This window comes from Apium graveolens, chromosome 4, assembly GCF_009905375.1.
Source record: "Apium graveolens cultivar Ventura chromosome 4, ASM990537v1, whole genome shotgun sequence".
NCBI classification, from domain to species: Eukaryota; Viridiplantae; Streptophyta; class Magnoliopsida; order Apiales; family Apiaceae; genus Apium; species Apium graveolens.
The window spans coordinates 175794818-175815175 of record NC_133650.1 but is presented as its reverse complement, the minus strand read 5'-3'; the positions used below and the strand labels follow the sequence as shown (position 1 = coordinate 175815175).

The 20358-nt window shown below is 38.1% G+C and overlaps 1 non-coding gene across 1 annotated transcript; it reads left to right on the top strand.

Annotated features, from left to right (window-relative positions):
* Positions 1–15649: 15649 nt before the first annotated feature.
* On the top strand, positions 15650–15756 carry LOC141722765 (small nucleolar RNA R71). The gene has a single exon (XR_012575769.1). It is a non-coding gene; the product is annotated as a small nucleolar RNA R71 (small nucleolar RNA).
* Positions 15757–20358: the final 4602 nt, after the last annotated feature.

Below are 20358 nucleotides of genomic sequence, written 5' to 3'. Positions count from 1 at the left end.
CCTCAAAACCTAGAATCATATCCTTTGGAAAACCAAACTCTAGTATCGTTTCCTTCATTTGAACTTTGTCAATATCAACCCTTATTATCTTGTCTTTGATCAAGAACCCTTTTTAAAGTAAAATGATTTGATTAAAAGAAATTGGATAGTATATTTTGTTATGACTGAGGCTCCAGTCACTGTTAAAACCTCAGTAGCAGGGAGCCTGATGGTTTTTATATGGACAATGTGTGCCGAGGATCCTCAAAGGTTGTGAATCACTTGTTATGTGGTTCGGAGCTTTGATGTGGGCTGATCACCCCTCGTTGCTCATAACGTTGTGTGATTTCCAATTCCATTCACTCATTATAACTTGATCTTCTATTTAAGATTTCATATTGCTGATTTATCTTCTGTTATCGTTTTATCACGGTTATGATGCATTGTTATACACTGTTATTCAATTGCTGAGCATTTTGCTCATTAATATTGTTATTGATGTTATCTCTTCATTGAAACCCGAAGATGGTTCGTTTCAAGCAAACCGCGCGTAAGACTTTTGGGGACTCGGGGTATGCCTATCGTCAAATGTTGGAGCATGTAGGGACTAGTAGTTCCCTAAGGGTTGTAAACTTTGGGTTTAAAATTTGGTAGTAATTTGGCTTAAGATGTTTTTGCAGTACGGTACGCTTCACATATTTAAAATAATTTTCGGAAAACTTGGACAGCGACTCCTCTATCGATAAGCCTACCCATCGAAACATAATCGACATCCAATTCCCAACAATCACAATTCCATAATTTACGTCACAATACGATTTTTATAATTAAATAACTATTTACGTACAAAAACTAATTATACAAATCACTTTATTTATTTTATAAATTTAGAAATCAGAATTAATCATCACCATCCACCGCTGACTCACCGAAGTTCATCGTCAACGGCAGAAAAATTTATTGGTGCCCAAAAATATTCGGGTGTCCGAATAAATTTCAACAATTATTCAAAAATAATTTCCGCACAAATTACTATTTATTATCATAAAGTTTTGAATCAATAATTCCTGCAATTAAAAGAAATCAAAAAAAAAATCAGTCCACGGCCCAACAGGCCTAACAACAAAAATATGTAACAAGCCCAACAGAGAAGCCAACACAAAACACGGGAATCATAGCCACCAACACAGACACACGCCGCCACCCATACACACAAAAAACACACACACAAAACACTCACACATAATCAGGAACATACACACACACACATATATATATATATATGCAGACATATATAATCAAGCGAAGCTAATCGAAACCACCAGGCCTCACCGGAACTAGGTGCGGTGGCGGTAACGAAACAACCGGGAACGGAAGCGGAGAGAAACAGGGAAGAATTGCCGGAAAACGTGAGAAAAATAGGGGAAAAAGACAGGAACGGATAGGGGAAGGATACATGCAGAGAGAAAGGAGAGAGATTCGAGAGATTCGACCGAGAGAGACGAGAGAAATTAGAGATAGGAAGAAAAGGAATTAAGAAATGAAATGTATGTAATCGATTTGCATCTGCCACGTATCGAATAAACTGAAAAAAACTAGACATGTATCAATTATTATACTAACTGTGGGACACGTGTCCATTATTACCCGGCAACCTAATTTCTTTTCCGCTTTTCTCAATTAAAAGAACCGAGGCGCGCATGAAAATTCATCAAAAAATTCCCAAAATACTTCTAAAATTTCATAAATAAATAAAAACTAATAAAATAAAATTTTCATAATTTTTAAACCATTTTTGAAATGTGCAACATACCCGCATTTAACGATTTAACGAACAAACGTGCAGTGAATTTGATCCGACAAATCTCCGAAATAATTTTAAAATTCTCGGAATATTATAAACTTCATAAAACATGAGTTTCGTAATTTTTGAAGTATTTCTGAATTTAATATCGAATTTAACATTAAATACAATCAGAAAAATCATTTAGGGATAAATAATTAATGAAATATTGATTTTTAAATTTTATAAAATCCCAAAAATAATTGTTGATATTATTAAATTAAAAAAAAGAATTTAAAGACAATCCAAATATTTATGAAAGTAAATCTGCCATAAAACAACTTTTAAAAGTTAAACAAAAATAATACAGTTCAGTAATCAATTATACAAATATTTCCTTGGAAACCAATAACCACATATAATTAATAACAAAACATCACATGACTGAAAGGACTAATACACATATTTTATTTAATTAATTATTCCACAATTATACTTTAAATAATACAAAATATACGAGTCATTATAACTTCACCAGTCTTTTTGTTGATAATTAAACATTCCCCTTTGTCAAATGAAATATTGAATCCTTTATCTGTGAATTGACTGACACTCAGGAGATTCACCTCAAGACCAACTACCACCGCTACATCTTCAATGACAATATTTCCAGAAACTAAATTGTCATATCTCATTATGAATCCTTTGTCGTTGTCTCCAAAAGTCACCAATAGGCCAGCCATCTCTTCAAATTGTGATAGCATGGCTTTATCATCTGTCATATGCCTGGAGCATCCACTGTCTATGATCCATATGATCTTCTTTTCTTTACCCTGCACATAATGAGGATTAAGTGTATTTAGCTACCCAAAAGTGTTGGGTACTTTCTTCTTATTAACAGAATATGCAGAAGTAAAATTTGATGATTCAGAAAGGATTAAGTGTGTTTAGCTACCCAAGACTCAATTTTTGCCTCTCTGAGATTCATTTTTAGTCTATAATAGTTTGTCATTACTTTCATATTACACGGAATGCAATTAAACTTGTCACAGAAAGAATAGAGGTCTTCAGCCTTTGCTTCATTATATTTGCATTCTCCCACTTTTGGCTCACTAACAGCCTTTTTACAAAGGTAAGCTAGATGACTTATAGAGCCACACTTTTAACATTATTTCCTGGGAGCATCTGCAACAAATGCAAAGTTGTTTCTTTTGTTTACTCCAATTTTCCCATTTCCACTCTTCTTTTTCTTTCCTGCATTCCCAGTCTTGATTTCCTTTATTGGCTTCTTAGAGACTTGATCTACCATGGGCTTCTTTTCAGTTTTAGGAGTTGGAGTTATTTCTGTGTATTTCTTTTCATTGTCCTCATCTGCAAGCTCTTGCTTGATCACCATCTCTTCACTAAAATTGACTTCACATGCTTTCAACAAAGGTGCATCAACTTTTCTCAGCATAACTGGGACATCCTGATTTGCTATTGCTTTTCCTTTGTTACCTTCATTTTTCTTATTGTTGTTCAAGGCATCATAGTCCAAACCAATAGCTATGTTAGCATATGGTTTGTTCTTCTCATGGTATTTTCCAATCAACTAAGATGCATTTCTGAATGACTTTAATTTCACTTCATTCTTTTCTAACTTTTCCCTCAACACAACTTAAATTTAACTAGTACACTTTAGCTTGTTCTTCAAATATTCATTTTCTTGCTTGACAGTTTCAAGCTCAACAAGCTGCAGTTCCAAATCTTGCTTCTCAATCTCAAGCTTCTCATTTATCTTTGATAGCCTACTCACTTCCTCGGTAGCTTCCACCATGCTTGTATAGATATGAAACATCTCCACACTCATCTTTTCAACAGTTTCTTTATATTGAATTGCATCTAAATCAATAGTGGTTAGAGTTGGTACCTTTGATTTTGAAGTGGATGATTCTCCATGCTCAAGAGCCATGAAAGCATAATTTCCAAATTCTTCTTTTTCATCATCTTCATCAGTGTCATTCCAACTCTTTCCTTCAGCAATATAAGCTTTTCCCTGTTGTTTTTTCAAGAAAGCTTTATACTTTGCTTCCAATTTCAGATAAGATTTATCCTTCTTCACTTTCTTTGGCTTTCTGCACTCAGTAGCAAAGTGACCCAACTCATCACAGTTGAAACACCTTATCTTTGATTTGTCAACAGATCCAGTCTTGTAGCCACCTTTGCTAGCTGAGTTATACTGAGCTTTTGGTTTTCAATTGTTACTGTTGGAAGACTGTCCCTTGTTCTTGAAGAATCTTGGCTTTTTGACCCTAATGTTAGAAAATTTTCTAGCGAGGTATACCATAGATTGGTCCATCTCATCTAGCATCAAGGGTATAATACTCATCTTCCTCTAGCTCCAACACAACTTGTTTTTAAGGTCCTTTGTTCTTTTGCTCCACAACTTGAATGACTGGTGGAGTCTGTGCATCTTTTAGGTAATGTATACAACAGAGAGGGGGGGTGAATGTGTTTTGGATATTTTTAAGGCTTTTTGAATGTTAGTTGCTTGGTTAACAAAGAAGATTAGAAATGTAGCTATACTATGTTAATTGAAATAAAATAGTGCACATAATATTTCAAAACTCGCATTAAGCTAGTGTCTTGCTACAAATCCTAGGTTTCTTGTAAGTAAAGAACTCAGCTTCTTCCTTGAGAGAGTTACAAGAAATTCTAGATCTGTTTGATACAATTTAAAAGCAAAGGGCCAGTGTTTACTTTATAGATTAGTAAACACAGGTTTACACAACATGCAATAGAATGTACAAATACTTTAAGTTATCTCTAAAGCTTTCCATTTTTGGCTTAGTGTATCTTTGCAAATCTTGTGAATTTTTTACTTTCCTTTGTCAATTAATCTTGGCCTTTGATCTGGCACTCTTCAAACTTCTTTTGTAGGCTTTTTAATCTTACTGATTAGATCATTTGTTGATTAATAATCTTGAATATTTAACTTGTCTGCATTCTGTACTTGAGCTTCATATCGAGATCTTCAGTTTGTTGTATAGAGAACTGACATCTCAATAAGTATAATGGTCTATCGAGATCTCTTAGTTCTATATAAGTGTTTTGACTTGTCGAGGTCTTTGAGTTCTCTATATTGAACTTAGCTTGTCGAGGTCTCCAAAATTTTGCATGTAGAAATGACTTTTCGATATCTCTGAGATCTCTATAGGCATTTTAACTTGTCGATATCTCTGAGATCTCTAATGAGACAGTTGACTTGTCGATATCTCCAATCTTCATATCTTCATGTTGACTTGTCGATATCTCTGAGTTCTTTAATATAGAAATGACTTGTTGATATCTTTGAGATCTCCATAGGCATTTTCACTTGTCGATATCTCTGAGATCTTTAATGATAACTTGACTTGTCGATATCCCCAATCTTCATGTCTCCATTTGGCTTGCCGATATCTCTGAGACTTCTCTATAAGATGTTTTAGACTTCTCGGTAAGTCATTCTGAAGTTCTCGAATGACTTCTCTGTATTATTTTTGATCTGTGACTTGTAGATATCTTGACTTAAAATATTTTTCCTAAAACAGATTTATTCAACTCCAAGCTTCTTCACAATTTCTCTGAGGCATGATCTTCTTCCAGAGTTTATTCTTAGGCTTGAGACTGTTTACAAAAAAATACTTCAGTCTAATCTTTTACATTTTTATAGACTCAAGTAATACAATACAAAATACAAATTAGATTATCATGCAACTAATTCTTAGAGCTGTCAATTTAACTTAGTCTTGTTATAATACAGGCATGTCTTGCACAACAATCTCCCCCAATTTGTGAGAAGATTGCTTATCACAAATTCATTCATGGTAACAAGACTAACCCCAAGTTACAATGAACAATAAGACATTACATAAAAAATTGAAAAAGTACAAATTTTATACATTGGTGATTACAGGAGTTTGATAGGTACATTCATTACATGAAATCCTCATAGCCTGGCTCCTTTCTAATAAGGTCCTTAAGATTTACTAGCACTTGAAGTTCTTCTATGATTTCAATACCTCTTAGAGCTTCTACAAGCTTGATCCACTCATTTGATGAATAACCATTCAGATAACCAGCTCTAAATTATTAAAATCTGCCAACCTTTATGTTCAGAAAGTGTCCATCCTTAGAAATTCTGCTCAACCCCTTTTCATTTAGCTCATTTGATCTTTGTTCAAGTCTTGTAAGTTCTTCTGCATATTTTCTATCTTTTTCTTCCTTTTCAGCCTTTGCTCCTGCATTTTTTTCATCCCTTTTTCTCACCCATACACATAATACAACCTTCCAAGCCCTTGTAATAGTATCCTTATTCTTCATCAAACTGATCACTCTTTTGAATTCTGTGGTTGAAAGTGTGTCCATTAGGTTGCTGCCAAGTAGAGTGAAGGAACCATCATCATAATATATTCTGATTTCTGTATGGGAAATAACCCAGATCCTGACTATTTCTTCAGCTAGTTGTTGAAAGTACTCTCCATCTGTGATGCACCAATTTAGTGGCAGAAAATCAGACTGATCATAATAATTCTAGATAGCCCTCTCAGTAACTTGCAGTTTCTTTGGTTTTCTTTCAACAAATTTGTAATGAGTTTTGGCTGGTGGTTTGAATGAGGGTAGGTTTGAGATTTTCTTCAAGGTGGATTGGCAGGATGTGATTGGTATTTTTTAGTAGGGTGTTTGCAGTTGGTTTATACAAAAACTTGGGCTTTGAGGTCAATGATAGTTGAATGTTTGAGCTTATTGGTTTAGTGGTTTGAGCAGGTTGGATTTGGATTGACTAGACATTTTTCTTTGGTTCTGAACCATCCTCCTCCTTCTTCTTTCTTCTCTCTTCACTCTTCTTCTCATCATTTCCTTTATTCTTGGCATCTCTTTTCTTGTCTCCTTATTTACTGCCAGTTGTTAGGCACAAAGCATGCGCTAAATAAATCACGCAAGTATACACGTTCGTAAGTAATATAGAATGATTTCTAGTTCGTTCCCACGGAGACTCTGATTAATTATAATTAATTAACACTTACTCACCAATGTATGATTACTCTTCAATGTCAAGACAATAACAATTAAGGATGATTAACTAATATTAACTATGAGAAATAAACACTTAAATTATCAATATTAAACACACATGAGACCATAACTTCATTACTACTTCATTCAGTAGTTATTGTTATTACCCTTAGCATGTAATGGTGATGATATTAATCGAACAACACGAAACTGATAAGCGCCAACTTTCGTTGTACGAATACCATTCTACCAAGCATCCACAATTAAGATAGAAGTTGAATAGGCATCAATTATGTTGAGACCCTATATTTCTACAGAATTTGACAACATAACGATTTAAGTGCAAGTTATTCATTATGATTACACAGGGCAAGTAAAACGGTTAGAGTTACCCACTAATCATGCATACAATACATGAACCTATGCTAGCATGGCAAGTTCTAAATCTCAAGATTCACTATCTCTTCACAAGAGATTAACAAACTATCTTATATGCCCGCGATGCACATAAGACGAATACGCACAACCTATACTAGATATCATACAATCACCACATACCAAGATATTAAACAATTAACTAAAGAAATCCATAGTAAATCTGCTATGATCCCATAATCACGATTAGCCCATAATAGAACTCATTGTCACCATGGGTTCATATGAAAACATGATAATAACACAACGATGTAAACTAATAAAAATATTTAATAAAGAACAGAGTACGTCATAAGAGTTTTAAGGTTCAGAGAGTAAAGAAAACTAGCATCCACTGTTACAACGAATTAAAAGAGTCACAATATAACGTATGCTTCCTCTTCTTCATTGATGCGTGCTAAAACGGTCTTCTTGATCTTCTCTCCTTGTTACTTGTTGTTGAAAACGTCTCCCCAATAGGTTTATATAAGAGTCCACAAGTAACAACGCCAACAGAAGCCCATTAGAACTTGAATTCTAAAAATCAGATTCTGAAATTACGAACCCAGGCGGCCGCCTCCTCCTTCCAGGCGGGCGCCTGCTACCAGGCGGTCGCCTGCTCCTTCCAGGAAGGCACCTGCAAGCCTTCTGGAATTTTCCTAAGTTTGCTTTTGATTTTGATTATTTTTTCACACAACTCCCCGTAACTGATCCCAAGTACTTCCCTTAGCTTATTTTGATGAAATTCTCCTATATAAGCAAGTTACACCCTGAAATGCAAAAAGACTCGAAAATGCGTTAAATACACAAAATACTCGAGTTCAAGACACCAATTCAAGCCGTTACGAGACACTCTAAGTGGTATAAAATGCCACTTATCACACCCCCAAACTTAAATCGATGCTTGTCTTCATGCAGCACAGACTCAAAAATAGAATAAAAATATGCATCAATATAAACTATATGAATGCAGCGATCCCCATCGCGATGACTAAACCAACTAACACATGACATGTCAACAAATGCAATTAGGTGACTAGAGATCAATCAAATCAAGCAAGCTAACATACAACTAGAAACGTGGTTTGTGCGAATGCTTAACAGATATGCTTCAAAATTAGATCAATCATCATAACTTAATTATCCTCAAGGCAATCACAAGATTATACGAAGAATATATTCTAGACTTAAAATGACTTATAACACTACAAGATCATTTGAGTTTATTACGGAATCATGCTTTTCATTCAACACATAAACAAATGCTTATTTAATCGTGCAATGAGTGTGGTCCACAAAAGACTTTTGCAATGGTATCCATTTAGCGAGCGTTAGGTTAGCGGATCCCAGACTATAAAAGCCTTAGGTCACTAGGCACAAAGTCCCCTAAGAACTTAATAACTCGAATACCAAAGAGCTCACTCGTGACCAATTATGCATTAAACCGTATTTTTTTGTTTCTTTTCTTTTTTTTTTTCTATTCTTTCTCTATTTTTTCCAATTTCTGAGCAAGTGCGTTTCACTCCATCTTGCTCCACCCTAGACTACTCGTATACAATACGAGCCGGCAACTAGCCATTTGACGCCTAGCCATAACTAGCACTGAATTCCAATTTTTACTCCAATTTTATCTTTTCATGCCTTTTATCATTGAGAGCCTATCATACATTCTAAGTACAAGCAATAGATTAACCTCAAAAACCATCAAACCATGACAACAATCTAGTCCTTAAGCATACTTTAAGACTTAGTGAAATTACAAGTGTTTCTAGCATGCATGTCAACCTAACAAGATTCAACATCACTTTAACGCTATCACTACTACACTCACATTAATATCACATATCAATCGGTAAAGCAACACAAAAGGGATCATGGTATATGAAAAAACTATATGGCAAAATATGCAACTATATGAAAATGCAACTACATGATACACACACAAATATGTTCCTTAACTACCACCCCCCAAACTTAAAATCTTCACTGTCCCTAGTGAAGGTAATAGAAGGGAACACATGGTATACCTACTCAGAAGAATCATCATCATCATCACCCTCAGAGGGTGGAGTGTCAGGAGGTGGATAAGCAGAATCCTCACCAAAAACGGGCCACTGGATGTCAGCTCCAAGGCCTCTAAATGCAGTCTCAAGTGCTAGGGTAAGCTCCTGTGCAAACCTCCTCTGTGACTCATACATCGCATCCATCCTCCCGGAAAGCCTCATGTACTGGACATCAGCTAATCCCGAACCATCTCCTCCCTGGGCTCTCGAAGAACCTGCCTCTCCTTAAGCCTGATTAGACCTACCCATGGTAGCACCAGCTGTTGGACGTCCTCCTGGGAGGTGATATCCTAAACCATGTGACTCGGGCTTTCCACCCGTCCACTCGTGCATCACATTCAGCATCGATGAATCAATAGGAGCGGTCGGTATCTGCAACTTCTCATAAGAAGGCCACTGGACTCCAACTGCCTTGCACAACTTAGTGACAATAGAGGCATACAGAATATTGTATTGCGACTCCCCCTCAAAAACTTCAAAATCCCTAGGTAGATGAACTCACCAAGGTCCACATAATACTCCTCATTCGGAATCCCCCACAACAACCTGGCTCTCTCAAGTTTAACCTCATGTGCATGCGAAGAAGGAAGAATATTAGCACAAATAAATGCATTCCATGCACGAGCATACCTGTTCATGACAACAGCAGGGAAACTACGATAATCGTTGGATCCCCTCTTAAACTTCAATACCGTGCCTGGCTGACAGAGAGTAGCAATAATCAAATCTGAGTCAAAATCCTCAGGGGCCTTTTTATTCCAATTCTCCTCCTAGGGTTTCCTTTGTCGCTGCCCAATAACACAATGAATCACCTCGGGCTAGTAATCAACAGTAAGCCCACGAACAACAGAAAACCCAATCTTGTCGGCCTTGGCGTTCGTATAGAACTCATAAACAACGCTCATCGGGACCGCCTCAGGTGACTCACCGAAAGTAATCCATCCCTTCTCTGCAATCATCGGTAACAACTCACCATCCCTCCCCGATGGCAAGAACCCCCTCTCCTTCATAATCGACTTAGTCAAAAGCTTATCATACTCCTCCTCAGCAGCCCTATCCAACAATCGGGGCCTCGTAACAGTGCTCCTCGACGAATTAGTAGCAGTCGGATTGGTGCTGCTGCTACCCATAGTTCACGATCTCTTTGGTGCCATGAAAACTGAAAATAAGGGCTTGAGAATTTGTGTTTAGTGTGTAGGAGAGAGTTTGAGAGTTGAAAGTACATGAGATGTGTAATATGAGGTTGTATGTATATATAGGGTATGCTTAGGGTTAGAAATTGAATTGGAGTGGGAATGTGGCTAATTTGTAGGAAGAAAATTGTGGGTAATGGGGATTGTGGGCTGTGGTTTTTTTGTTTTTGTTTTCTATTTTTTTATAGGCTGAAAAAGATTTTTCAAGGTTCAGGTCCGCAGACGGTCACCTGGCACCAGCAGGCAGGTGCCTGCTAGCACACGGCCGCCTGGTCCTAGCAGGCGGGCGCCTGCAAGGTCTCTGGAAAAACAAATTATGCCAATATTTTTCTGATTTTTTTGGGTTTTTGGATAGAGTACTAAATTCTAAGGGTTCCTATGGTCTCATATCTTGGGTTGCCTCCCAAGAAGCGATTCTTTTACGTCATTAGCTTGACGTAGAGTAATACGATCAAGTTGACAATAAAACGGCACTAACCACGTCACGGTTTGCCGTATCTCCATAATAGTGCTTCAATCTCTGACCATTTACTTTGAATGCTTGGCCCGGATCATTCTCAAAAATCTCCACCACTTCATGTGGAAACACAGTTTTGACGATAAATGGTCCAGACCACCTTGATTTCAACTTTCCAGGAAAAAGTCGGAGACGAGAGTTCAATAGAAGAACTTGTTGCCCCGACACAAATGACTTAGGAGATAGCTTCCTGTCATGCCACCTTTTTACTTTTTCCTTGCACATTTTGTTATTTTCGTATGCTTGAAGGCGAAATTCATCAAGTTCATTTAACTAAAGTATTCGCTTCTTCACAGCTGCATTTAGATCAAGGTTTAACTTCTTCAATGCCCAATAAGCCTTATGCTCAAGCTCCGCGGGTAAATGACATCCCTTACCATAGACAAGCTGAAATGGGGACATCCCGAGTGGAGTCTTGTATGTTGTTCTATAAGCCCAAACAGCTTCATCGAGCTTCAAAGACCAATCTTTCCTTGACGGACAAATGACTTTCTCTAGAATGCGCTTGATCTCTCTATTAAACACTTCAGCTTGACCATTAGTTTGCGGATGATAGGCAGTAGCAATGCGATGATTCACATTATAGCGTTGCATCATAGAAGTGAACTTAAGATTGCAAAACTGCGACCTCTTATCACTTATGATAACTCATGACGTTCCAAACCTTGTGAATATCTGCTTATGAAGAAAACTCAACACTACCTTTGCATCATTAGTCGGTAGAGCCTTGACTTCTACCCATTTCGAGATATAATCGACTGCAAGCAAGGTACTGATTATTACAGAACGAGATAAATGGTCGCATGAAATTGATTCCCCAAACATCGAAGACCACAACTTCAAGCATCACATTTAAAGGCATCTCATCCTTTCTGGTAAGATCCCCAACTTTTTGGCAACGATCACACCTTAAAACGAACTGATGTGCATCCTTAAACAACGTAGGCCAGAAAAAACCTGCTTGAAGAATACGAGCTACTGTCTTTTCACCCCCATAATGTCCACCATAAACTGTGGAATGACAGTCTCGTAATATCCCCTCCGTCTCACAGAATGGGATACATCTCCTGATGATCTGGTCAGCTCCTTGTCTAAACAAATATAGTTCATCCCACATATACCACTTCACCTCATACAGAAACTTCTTCTTTTGAGCCGCATTCATATTAGGAGGCATTATATTGCTAACAAGATAATTCATAATATCTGCAAACCATGACTCTTCCTCTTTAATTGCGAACAACTTCTCATCCGGAAAAGATTCGTTGATCAATGTCTTATCATGTGAAGTAGAATCAGGATTCTCCAATCTAGAGAGATGGTCAGCTACTTGATTTTTAGTACCTTTTCGATCCTTGATCTCTAACTCAAATTCCTGTAGCAAGAGCACCCAACGAATAAGACTAGGCTTCAAATCCTTCTTCGAGACCAGATAGCGGATGGCAGCGTGATCAGTAAACATTGTCACCTTTGTCTCAAGTAGATAAGATCGAAATTTTTCGAAACCAAAAACTATCGCCAAGAGCTCCTTCTCAGTAGTGGTGTAGTTCAGTTTAGCTCCATTTAGTGTCTTACTAGCATAGTAGACCACACGAAAGATACTAGACTTACGCTGCCCAAGAACTGCTCCCACTGCATAATCACTTTCATCGCACATCATCTCAAAAGGTTCTCTCCAATCAAGTGCCGTAATAACTGGTGCAGTGATCAAACTCTTCTTTAGAGTCTCGAATGATGCCAAGAATATATCATCAAATTTCAAAGGCACATCTTTCTCGAGCAAGTTGCACAATGGCTTAGATATTTTAGAGAAGTCCTTGATGAAACGCTGATAAAAACCCGCATGACCAAGAAAGCTACGGGTTTCTTTCACAGAAATATGTGGCGGGAGATTTTCAATGACTCCCACCTTGGCCTTATCCACCTCAAGACCCTTACTAGAGACCTTATGGCCAAGCATGATGCCTTGTTGCACCATGAAATGACATTTTTCCCAATTGAGCACTAGATTGGTTTCCACACACCTTTTGAGCACCAAACGGAGATTATTCAAGCATTCATCATACGAATGTCCAAAGACGGAGAAGTCGTCCATAAACACTTCAATATTATTTCCAATCATATCAGAGAATTTAGCCATCATGCATCTCTGAAAAGTGGCAGGTGCGCCACATAAGCTAAAAGATACTCTGCAAAAATCAAACGTGCTGAATGGACAAGTGAAAGTAGTCTTCTCCTGATCTTCTGGTGCAATACAAATCTGATTGTAGCTCGAATAGCCATCCAGAAGACAATAATACTCATGACCAGCCGACCTATCAAGCATCTGATCAATAAATGGAAGAGGGAAGTGATCCTTCCTTGTGGCTTTATTCAACTTTTTGTAATCCATACATACCCTCCATCATGTGACTGTTCGAGTGGGGATGAGCTTGTTCTTCTCATTTGCTACCATGGTAATACCTCCTTTCTTAGGTACACATTGCACGGGGCTCACCCAAGAACTGTCAGAAATAGGATATATGATTCCTGCATCCAGCCACTATAGAATTTCTTTCTTTACCACTTTTGTCATGATAGTATTAAGCCTTTGTTGTTGCTCAACAGTCGGCTTACTACCTTCCTCTAGCAGAATTTTATGCATGCAGTACGAAGGGCTGATCCCTTTTATATCTGTTATAGTCCATCCGATGGCCGATTTAAATTCTCTCAGATTCCTCAAAAGCTTGTCCTCATCACTACCTGAAAGGTTAGCTGAAATAATAATAGGCAAAGTAGATGCATCACCTAAAAGAGCATACCTCAAGTGTTCAGGCAATGGCTTAAGCTCCAAAGTAGGTGCTTCTTCGATAGATGGTTTGAGCTTTCCCTCAGCATTCTTGAGATCAATATTACCAAGAGATTCAAATGGCATGTCTAGCTTTCATTTCTAAGGAGAAGCATTTAGATATTGTAACTGCTCATTGCCTTCCTCATCATCACTGTCAAATTCCCCCAATCAGGCTTTTTCTAAGGCATCAGACCTTAGCACATGATCAAGTTCTGAAGTAACTGCAGAATCAATCAAATCCATCTTGAAACACTCCTCATCTTCCGTAGGGAATTTCATTGCATTGAACACATTGAATGTCATATCCTGATCTTGCACCCTCATAGTAAGTTCACCTTTTTGCACATCTATCAAGGTACGGCCTGTAGCCAAGAAAGGTCTTCCCAAGATTATGGGAATCTTCTTATCTTCCTCGAAATCCAGAATGACAAAATCTGTAGGAAAGATGAGCTTGTCCACCTTTACTAGCACGTCCTCCACGATGCCTCGTGGGTATGTAATAGAACGATCAGCCAATTGTAGAGACATGTAGGTGGGCTTCAGATCAGGCAAATTCAGCTTTTTGAAGATAGACAACGGCATCAGATTGATGCTTGCTCCCAAATCGCAAAGGCACTTGTTGAATGACAACTTGCCAATGGTGCAAGAAATGGTGAAGCTACCTAGATCCTTAAGCTTTGGAGGTAACTTTTGTTGTAGCACATCACTGCACTCTTCCGTTAGAGCAACGGTATTAAGATCATCCAGTTTCACCTTCCTTGATAGAATACCTTTCATGAATTTCGCATAACTAGGCATTTGCTCTAGAGCGTCAGCGAAAGGTATGTTGATGTGAAGTTTCTTGAACACCTCCAGAAACTTACCAAATTGCTTGTCCAACTTTTGTTTTTGCAATCTCTTAGGAAAAGGTGGTGGAGGATAGAGCTGTTTCTCCCCTGTATTACCCTCAGGCAGAGTGTGTTCAACAGTAGTCTTCCTTGGTTCCCCCTCTTTCTCCTTTTGCTTTTCTTCTTCATCTACAACTTTAGCTTCTCCATCTTTGCTTTTTCAGCATCAGCAACTTTTCCAGACCTTAAGGTGACAGCTTTGACTTGCTTGTTAGCTTCCTTCCTTCCTGGCACTTCAGTATCGTTGGGAAGTGTGCCAGGTTGATGATAAAGAAAGGCATTGGCTATTTGTCCAATTTGATTTTCTAAGGTCTTGATCTAAATAGCCTAACTTTTGCACAACAGCTTTAACTCCTCAAAATCAGCACTAGAAGGTGGAGCAGCACCTCCTTGTTGAGGATATGCTTACCTTTGAGCATATTATTGAGGTTGCTGGAATCCAGGTGGATTAAACTGTTTACTTGCAGCTTGCTGATATGGTTGCTGAACAGCATTCTGATTATTGCTCCAGCTGAAATTGGGATGATTTCTGTTATTAGGATGATAAGTAGCGGGCACAGGTTACTGCGGTCACTGATAATTGTTCACATACTGAATAGATTCATTAACAAGAGAACACTGATCCGTAGCATGAGAGCCTGCACAAATCTCACAGACAATAGCTATTTGATTGACTCCATAGTTGGCTAAAGAATCGATCTTCATAGACAACACTTGGAGCTGTGCTGCAATAGCTGTAGCTACATCAACTTCCAGAATACCTGCTACCTTCCCAGGCATCATCCTTTGAGTTGGGTTTTGATACTCATTTGTAGCCATAGTTTCAACGAGATTATAGGCCTCAGTATAGCTTTTGGCCCACAAGGCGCCTCCAAAAGCTGCATCGAGCATGGGTCGAGATTGGACCCCCAAACCATTGTAGAAACCAGTGATCACCATCCAGTTAGGCATACCATGATGTGGACACTTTCTCAACATCTTCTTATAGCGCTCCCAAGCTTCGCACATAGTTTCTCATGGTTGCTGCGCAAACTGAGTAAGAGCACTCCTCATAGCTGCAGTTTTGGCCATTGGATAGAACTTCACCAGAAACTTTTGTGCAAGATCTTGCCAAGTAGTAATGGACCCAACCGATAAAAAATGTAACAAGTCCTTAGCTTTGTCCCTCAGAGAGAATGGGAAAAGCCTCAGCTTGATACCCTCATCAGTAACACCATTATATTTGAAAGTACTACAGATCTCGACAAAATTCCTGATATGCATGTTGGGATCTTCAGTCGTAGCACCTCCGAAAGAAACAGAATTCTACACCATCTGAATAGTGCCCGGCTTGATTTCAAAATTATTGGCCTCAATAGCCGGATGAATGATGCTTGACTGAATTTCATCAATTTTAGGCCGAGAAAAGTCCATAAGAGCTGGATCAGCTTGAACTATATGATCACCCATTATTTCAAGTTCTTTCTTTTCACTCTCTTTATCCGAATCTTCAAAAACTATCTTCTCCAGAAAATCAAAAGTTGTATCTGTCTCCGCAGCTTTATCCAGAGTCCTCTTGCGAGTGCGAGAACGTGTTTGCATAAACGCTTGCTAGAGTACCTGAAATAAAAACCGAAAGCAGTAAGTAACAAATCTTAATCACTGAATCCTAACGACCAATGATGGCAAGTACATAAATTAAATAAATTAACACCGAGTCACCGGCAGCGATGCCAAAAACTTGTTAGGCACAAAGAATGCGCTAAATAAATCAGGCAAGTATACGAATTCGCAAGTAATATAGAATGATTTCTAGTTCGTTCCCACAGAGACTCTGATTAATTATATTTAATTAACACTTACTCACCAATGTATGATTACTCTTCAATGTCAAGACAATAACAATTAAGGTTGATTAACTAATATTAACTACGAGAATTAAACACTTAAATTATCAATATTAAATACACATGAGACCATAACTTCATTACTACTTCATTCAATAGTTATTGTTATTACCCTTAGCATGTAATGGTGATGATATTAATCGAACAACATGAAACTGATAAGCGCCAACTTTCGTTGTACGAATACCATTCTACCAAGCATCCACAATTAAGATAGAAGTTGAATAGGCATCAATTATGTTGAGACCCTATATATCTACAGAATTTGACAACATAACGATTTAAGTGCAAGTTATTCATTATGATTACACAGGGCAAGTAAAACGGTTAGAGTTACCCACTAATCATGCATACAATATATGAACCTATGCTAGCATGGCAAGTTCTAAATCTCAAGATTCACTGTCGCTTCACAAGAGATTAACAAACTATCTTATATGTTCGTGACGCACATAAGACGAATACGCACAACCTATGCTAGATATCATACAATCACCATATACCAAGATATTAAACAATTAACTAAAGAAATCCATAGTAAATCCGCTATGATCCCATAATCACGATTAGCCCATAATAGAACTCATTGTCACCATGGGTTCATATGAAAACATGATAATAACATAACGATGTAAACTAATAAAAATATTTAATAAATAACAGAGTACGTCACATGAGTATTAAGGTTCAAAGAGTAAAGAAAACTAGCATCCATTGTTACAACGAATTAAAAGAGTCACAAGATAACGTATGCTTCCTCTTCTTCATTGTTGCGTGCTAAAACGGTCTTCTTGATCTTCTCTCCTTGTTACTTGTTGTTGAAAACGTCTCCCCAATAGGTTTATATAAGAGTCCACAAGAAACAGCGCCAACTGAAGCCCATTAGAACTTAAATTCCAAAAATCAGATTCTGAAATTACGAACCCAAGAGGCCTCCTCCTCCTTCCAGGCAGGCGCCTGCTACCAGGCGGTCGCCTGCTCCTTCCAGGCGGGCGCCTGCAAGCCTTCTGGAATTTTCCTAAGTTTGCTTCTGATTTTGCTGATTTCTTTGCACAACTCCCCACAACTGATCCCAAGTACTTCCCTTAGCTTATTTTGATGATATTCTCCTATCTAAGCAAGTTACACCCTGAAATGCAAAAACACTCGAAAACGCGTTAAATACATAAAATACTCGAGTTCAAGATACCAATTCAAGCCGTTACGAGACGCTCTAAGTGGTATAAAATACCATTTATCACCAGTCATCTCCAACCGATGGAAGAGGGGCAGCGGCCCAAAGGCAAGAGTTGCCTTAGAAGATTAACTTGGATTTGAGTTTGAAGTTTTTTGATCATCTTTCTTCTGCTCATCATCATCCAAGTTATCCTTATTGATTTAAGTTTTGGGCAAATTGGATTCAGGATCTCTTAGGTATCTCTTTTACAGTTTGATCATTTCTTCATCTTCAACAGTCTTGTATATCTTAGTCTTCAAGTCTGTCTTCAAAGTCATAATCAGCTTTTTATTTTCCATGACACATTGCGTAGGAATTTGGAAGTCTTTGTAATGTTTGGTGGTTGGACAGATGTATGCCACTCCCTTACTTGGCTGTAAATATGCTTCTGAAAAAGCAGCTACTTGAGCCTTCTTCAATTCAGTTAGCAGGAGAGTGTCTTTATGAATCACTCTATTGACTTTGTTTATCAAAATGTCCAACTCAGATGCCCTTCTTGTTATGAGATAGTTAAGGGACACCTGTATACACCTGTATACCCCTAAGTCATTTATGTTGACCACAATCCTTCTCTCCTGAAAATTATCCTTGGTCACCAAGATCACTCTTATAGAATTTATTGTCTTGTCCAAGGCCTTCTTATATGTGAAGAAGTTGTTGTTTAGAGAAGTCCTGAGAGCCTTGAGCAATTCATCAAATTCCCTGCTCATACTAAGTCCCTCAGCTGCTTTGATAAGCCTCTTCATTCCAACATCAACTTCTTGAGATTTAGCAGCTTGAACAGCTTAAGTAGATGACCTTAATAACCTAGCCTTTATCTCCCCCTTAGTCTTGTTAGCAGGCAAGATGAGAGGTGTAGGGATTTCAGGCCTCGCGGCTTCTGGAAGTGCAGGCAGTGGGATGTTGAGTGTACCCATGATGGCTCCTAAAGACACTGAATTTTGCATTTGAAGGTGTTTGTGAGAGTCCATTAAGGTTTAAATATCAGCCTGTTGACTTGCCACCATTATTGTGAGTTGAGATACTTGATTTGTCAAGGACTCATTAGCTGATTGCCAAGTGGAGACTTGAGTTTTGAGAGACTGGATTTGCAAGTTTGTTGATGTTGAGATGGGTTGTTGAGAGATGGAAGAAACTGAGGTACCAAATGTGGCTTGCACAGCTTCCTTGATACCTTCCATCAAAAGATGGAGGGGAGTTAACTAGGTTACTGTTATGTACTCTAGTCTCAAACCCTTGTTTTTTTCCGAAAAATTGTCACTTAAAAGTGATGTACTTGCCTCCACCATAGCAGGATCATTGGAAATTGAACTCCTAGCTTCAATTGTGAGTGCAATCTCAGCTAGGGTTTTAAGGGGAGTTGTTCCTCCAACAGGAATCTCCAATTGAATTGGAGAGGATTTAGATAGCTCCCCATCAGGAGTACCACCCTCAAACCTTACAACCCGTGAAGGTTGATTTGCACATGAAGGTGCATTTGTAACCACCACAGGGTCTTCAGTGAAAACTGATGAAACCTCTGTGTTTGTGTTTGTGTCATCAAGGTCTACCCCAACATGTAGTCTCTCACCAACTAAATTTGGGTCCTTGGTGGTGAGCATAGTTTCATGGACTATTTCACTTGAAGTTGGCAACACTTGAGAATCAGATTCAAGTGCTTCATTATATGAAAAAGAAATTTGAGAAATTAGAGTTTGAATTTCAGAGTTGAGTTTTGGTAGCTCCCCCTGAATGAATGAAGGAGCTTCAAGAGATGTGCTCTCTTTGTGTGTGTCATCCTTATTTCTCCTTTCATACACTTGAATTTGTTCAAGTGATGGTGCAAGCTCTGTACAAGGTGCATTTGGGTGGTAGCTTTGTTCAATAGAGACACCCTGTTAGGAGGATGCCTCCAGAGTCTGTTTTCTCACATATTTTACAACTGCATCATGTTGGGAAGGTGCAGAGGTGGCTTGAGTGGTCAACTCAGTTTGTTTCACCTTTGTTGTTTTCTTGACCAAATGTGACTCTTGTTATGTTTGGTCCTCACCACTCTCATTTATTATTGCTAAAGGTGCCTGCTTTCTCTTCTTTTTACTCACTCCACCCTTTTGAGAGGATGAAGTGGTTGGTTTCCTAGATTCTAATGGTAAATAAGAAATGGTCTCAATATGGGAAGGTCCCTGTTGGTGTTCCTGTGTTTGTACTTCCATAGGTATATGAACCATTACTATACTAGATTCAATATTGAACCTCATGCCAGGCATAGGGTAAGGGTAAATCCTAAATCTCTCCAACATAAATGGAGTGATTTTCAGACTTACAGATACCTTGTTCTTTGTTGTAAGTGAGCCAAATAAAATTTTGGACACTTGCTTGCAATTTTCTATCTTTGTCCTATCTATACCATTAAGCAAATGAATGTCTGTAACTTTATGAATTAAAGTCGACATGATAAACTTAGGGAAAAATATTTCCTTACTTCTTATAGCTAGGGGCATTATGAGCCTGGTGCTAACTTCTTCCAGGATCAATATACCAACATTCAAGTGTCTGTTGTGCGCTATGGAGAACACC